Source organism: Carlito syrichta, unplaced genomic scaffold, assembly GCF_000164805.1.
Source record: "Carlito syrichta isolate Samal-C Ts95f unplaced genomic scaffold, Tarsius_syrichta-2.0.1 Scaffold317479, whole genome shotgun sequence".
Lineage (NCBI taxonomy): Eukaryota > Metazoa > Chordata > Mammalia > Primates > Tarsiidae > Carlito > Carlito syrichta.
This window is the reverse complement of record NW_007261575.1, coordinates 184,155-189,334: the sequence shown is the minus strand read 5'-3', so window position 1 is coordinate 189,334 and position 5,180 is coordinate 184,155. Positions and strand designations below refer to the sequence as shown.

The window sequence follows — 5,180 nt, the reverse complement described above, 5'->3', positions numbered from 1 at the left end:
AAAAAAAAAAAAAAAAAGTGAATTGTAGGCCAGGTGTGGTGGGTACCCAAGGGTTTGAGACTAGCCTGGGCAACATGGCAAGACTCATATCTACAATAAATCAAAAAATTAGCTACACATGGTGGCATGTGTCTATAGTTCCACCTACTTGGGAGGTTGAGGTGGAAGGATCACCTGACCCCAAGAGGTCGAGGCTATGGTGATCTGTAATTGTGGCATTGCACTCTAACCTGGGCAACAGAGTGAGACCCCAACTCAAAAAAAAAAAGTTACAGTAAACTACGATTAATTTATTATTGAAGAAAGAAAAAAAATTTTTTTTTAGTCGGAGTCTCTCTGTTGCCCGGTGGCATGCTCATGGCCACTGCAGCCTTGACCTGCTGGATTCAAGCGATCCTTCTGCCTCAGCCTCCCAAGTAGCTGGAATTACAGGCACGTGCTACCATGCCCAGCTTATTTTTTGATTTGTTGTAGAGATGAGGTCTCACCAAGTTGCCCAGGCTGGTCTCGAACCCCTGAGCTTAGGCAATCCTCTCACCTAGACCTCCCAAAGTGCTGGGATGACAGGCTTGAGCCATCATGCCTAGCAAAGAAAAATTTTTTAAAAATAAATTTTGTATAGCTTAAGTGTCGGTGTCTATCAAATCTACAGTGATGACTGAGGCTGTCGCATTCACTTACCACTCACTGACTTACCCAGATCAACTTCCAGTCTTGCACGCTCCATGGTAAGTGACCTGGACAGGTGTGCCATTTTTAATTATATACCCTATTTTTGCTGTACTTTTCCCATGTTTAGATATATTTCAACAGACAAATATTTACTATTGTGTCCCAGTTGCCTACGGTATTCAGTACAGTCACATACTGTGCAGGTCTATAGCCTAGAGGCCATAGGCCATACCATAAGTCTAGGTGTGTACTAGGCTTGCCCATCTAAGTCTGTGTAAGTTCCCTCTGTGGTGTTCACACGATGACGAAATAGCCTACAATGCATTTCTTTTCTTTCTTTTTTTGAGTTGGAGTCTCACTCTGTCACCCAGGCTGGAGGACAGTGGCATACTCCCGGCCCCTACAGCCTCGACTTGCTGGTCGACCTGCTGGACTCAAATGATCCTTCTGCCTTAGCCTTCCAGTAGCTGGAACCACAGGCACATGCCACCATGCCCAGCTAATTTTTTGATTTATTGTAGAGATGAAGTCTTGCCAAATTGCCCAGGTTGGTCTCAAACCCATGGGCTCAGATAATCCACTCGCCTCAGTCTCCCAAAGTGCTGGGATTATAGGCATGAGTTACTGCACCTAACCACTACAATGCATTTCTAAGAAACTACCCTATTGTTAAGTGACACACGACTGCATTTGTCCATTGAGCCCTTGGTAGCCTGGATGTGTGTTATTTCACTTACTGACTGACACATCAAGACACTCCAGTGCATTAACCTCTGGGAAGGAGTCTGGTGTTTATGCTTTTGCACATGGCACCTTTCACACATCAATTACGTTGGATTTTCAGATTAATTAGATGAATTTGGAGTTGTCAGTCTCTGAAGGAATTGGATTCTGGACAAGGAACATGGAAATACATTTGTAAATTATGTATAAGTTTCAGTGCTTTGTTTTCAGTCATGAAACAAAGACTAGACTTCACCAAAAAAAGAGAAAAAACAGTCAAGACAGAGGAACGTTTGAACACAATGGCAAGTGCTTATGGGGTCACCCAATCTTGGGCCCCTGATCTTCGGGCCTGATTGTCTCACCTGGCCCAAATGTTTGAGGCAAACTGCTGGCTTGGTTGTGAATTTCATTTTTCTATGGGCTTTGGTCATTCAGAGGGCAAGCACAGGCTTTCAAGGATTTGAGGGAGCCTCCTTGTTAAAATGTTTACATTACTTCCTCTTCCAGCGGCCCTTGCAGTTTTGTACTCCTACTCGGCAGATAAGATTCCAGCTCCTCTTTGCTTAACTTGCAAGCTCATTGCTTCCTCCTCCTTCTGCCTGTTGGTCCTTGTATTCTGTCACATCTGGCCCTCACCCAAGGTCAGCCTGACGCTGAGTGTGAGTTTATTGGCATTCCTAAACAGTTCAAGAAGCCCTGGAGTGTTTCTACTGCATTTAAATATTTAGGTTCCAGAAGGAATGGAGGATGTTGTATTGATGATTTTTTTTCATTACAATGACTCTTCGGTCAGCAGGTGTGTAATACGACCCATTTTAAAAGCTGAAGACATTCTTCTGAGGCTCTGGCAAGAGCTGTTTTCTTCCTGAGCCCAAATGACATTTTGTCAGAAATGGAGTGTCAATTTTATCCACTATTCTCAGCCAGTAACACTGGGGGAGGTGACGTGTGGTGCACCTCACAACCCCTTCCATCCTCCTGTCTTCGAATATACTGGGCAAGCTTAGGGTAGAGTCCATCGGCGATTGAAATGTATTCTGAATCATCCACTCATCCTATCCTCACACATCAGATATCAAGAGTAAAAAGGACTCAAACCAGACTGCCTAGGTTTGAATCTCGGAATTAGCTGTACCATTTTAAGCAAAACTGTAAACCCTTTTAAGCCTCATTTTTATACCCAAAAATGGGGAACATACCAGCACCCACTTCCAAGAGGTGTTGTGAGTATTGATTGTTATAATTCACAGTAAGCACTTAGCATAGTAGTGTCTGACTCATTATAAGTAATCAAGATACGTTAGTCATTAATATTTCTCCAAGGTTTGTTGATAAATAGTCTGCCTTGAAGCATATTATTATCATTAATTATAACGTCATTTTTGGTAAAAAAATTTTTTTTTTTTGAGTTGGAGTCTCACTCTGTCGCCCAGATTGGAGTGCAGTGGCACCTTCCCTGCCACTGCAGCCTTGACCTGCTGGGGTCCAGTGAGTCTTCCGCCTCAGCCTTCCAAGTAGCTGGAACTATAGGCATGCACTACCACACCCGGGTAATTTTTGATTTATTGTAGAGATGAGGTCTCACCAAGTTGCCCAGGTGGGTCTCGAACCCGTGGGCTCATGCAATCCACTCGCCTCGGTCTCCCAAAGTGCTGAGATTATAGGCTGAGCCACCGATCCCAGCCCAGTAAAAAAAGTTTTATTGAATCAAGAATGTGTTTAATGTAATAAAAGACTAAAAACATCAATGAACTGAATTAACCTTCTCACTCTCTTATTTATTTTTTTGAGACAAGATCTCACTATCACCCTGGCTGGAGTGCAGTGGCATGAACACAGCTCACTGCAGCCTCAAACTCCTGGGCTCAAGTGATCCTCCTGCCTCAGCCTCCAGAGTAGCTGGGGCTCAGGTGTGCGCTACCACGCCCTGCCTTCCATACTATTTGATATTACTTAGTCCAATGTGTTCCTTATTTTTGCCCCTTATAGCCTTTTGCACACATGGATTGACATCCTAGGTTGCTGGCAATGACTGTTGTGTGCCAAGCGTGACTAAATCAAATTATCCTGACATAGGAGTTGCCACATATTATTGTCACAAGAGAATGTCAGGTCAGCCAATCTTGATCTTTTTAAAAGAAAATTTCTTAACAGCAAATATTTATTTGATGCAAAACAGCAGACTTTCTAAGTCTTTCAGTGAGGAAATGTTCTTTGCCTTTGTTTTAAAGTAACAAATGCATATGGTAGCCGGGTGCGGTGGCTCAAGCCTGTAATCCTAGTACTTTGGGAGGTGGGGGTGAGAGGATTGCCTGAGACCAGGGGTTCGAGACCAGCCTCGGCAACTTGGCGAGATCTCGTCTCTACAATAAATCAAAAAATTAATTGGGTGTGGTGGTTCGTGCCTGTAGTTCCAGCTACTTGGAAGCCTGAGGCAGAAGGATTGACTGAGCCCAGCAGGTCGTGAGCGTGTCACTGCACTCCAGCCTGGGTGACAGGCTCAAAAAAAACCCAAAAAACAAATGAATATGATAAAAAATTCATATAGTAAACAAGTATGCAAAATAAAAAGTATCCCCACTCTAGCCTCCTCTTTAGCTCCCTAGACACAACCGAAACTGACAGTTATTTATATTTCCAAAAACTATGTTGGGGGTTTTTTGTTTTGCTTTGTTTTGGTTTTTTTGAGTTGGAGTCTCTCACTCTGTCACCCATGCTGGAGTGCAGTGGCATGCTAAGGGCCACTGCAGCCTCGACCTGCTGGGCTCAGGCGATCCTTCCGCCTCAGTCTTCCAAGTAGCTGGAACTACAGGCATGCGCCACCACCCCAGCTAATTTTTTTTTTTATTTATTGTAGAAATGAGGTCTCGCCAAGCTGCCCAGGTTGGTCTTGAACCCGTGGATTCAGGCAATCCTCTCACCTCGGCCTACCGAAGTGCTGGGATTATAGTCAGGAGCCACCATGCCCAGCACTCCAAAATCTTTGTAATGCTTACACCAGTATATATTGTGGAAGCTCTGTAACTCAGCTTGACCTCAGTGTTCTGCCAAAGTCTCTTATTTGGCTTCATATTTGGCCTGGGCATGACTGAATAGTCAAATGCCAAATTCAGCATCAATTTTAGCATTCGCAGTCTTGTGCATGATCAGTGATCATCCAGATCAGAGACTCTGCAATTTACAGTTCTTAGGCCAAATCTGGCTTCCTCCTGCTTTTGTAAATAAAGTTTTATCACAACCCACCACAATCACTTATTTAGATATTTGTTTAGATATAGTAAGAGTTTTTGGGCTGGGTTCAGTGGCTCAGGCTGTAATCCCAGCACTTTGGGAGGCTGAGACGAGTGGATTGCCTCAGCCCACAGGTTCAAGACCAGCCCAGGCAGCTTGGCGAGACCTTGTTTTTACAATAAAATCAAAAAAATTTGTTGGGCGTGGTAGTGTGCACCTGGAGTTCCAGCTACTTGGAAGACTGAGGTGGAAGGATCGCCAGAGCCCAGCAGGTCGATGCTGCGATGGCCAGGAGCAGCTACTGCTCTCCAGCCTGGCCAATGGAGTGAGTCTCCAACTCAAAAAAAAAAAAAAAAAAAAGTTTTCAGATTGTTAAGTAAATGAAGCAATAGACTGACAGTGCAAAAAGTTTGATACCTTTAGGAACCTTTAGGAATAAAATCATTTTTTGAGTCCACAATTGTTCATAGTTGTTTGTTTTGTTTGTTTTTTTTTAACTGCATGTGATTTTTTTTTTTAGTCAAATAAAAACTGTATTTTTTTTTTTTTTT

General features: G+C 43.4%; 1 protein-coding gene across 1 annotated transcript in view; it reads left to right on the top strand.

Moving 5' to 3' along the window:
• Positions 1-124, top strand: part of LOC103277367 (myosin regulatory light chain 12B) — a 37,151-nt gene extending 37,027 nt beyond the window's left edge. The window contains exon 5 of the transcript XR_002481359.1: positions 95-124. The gene's annotated coding sequence lies outside the window, so the exon portion shown is untranslated. The remainder of the gene's footprint in view (positions 1-94) is intronic.
• Positions 125-5,180: the final 5,056 nt, after the last annotated feature.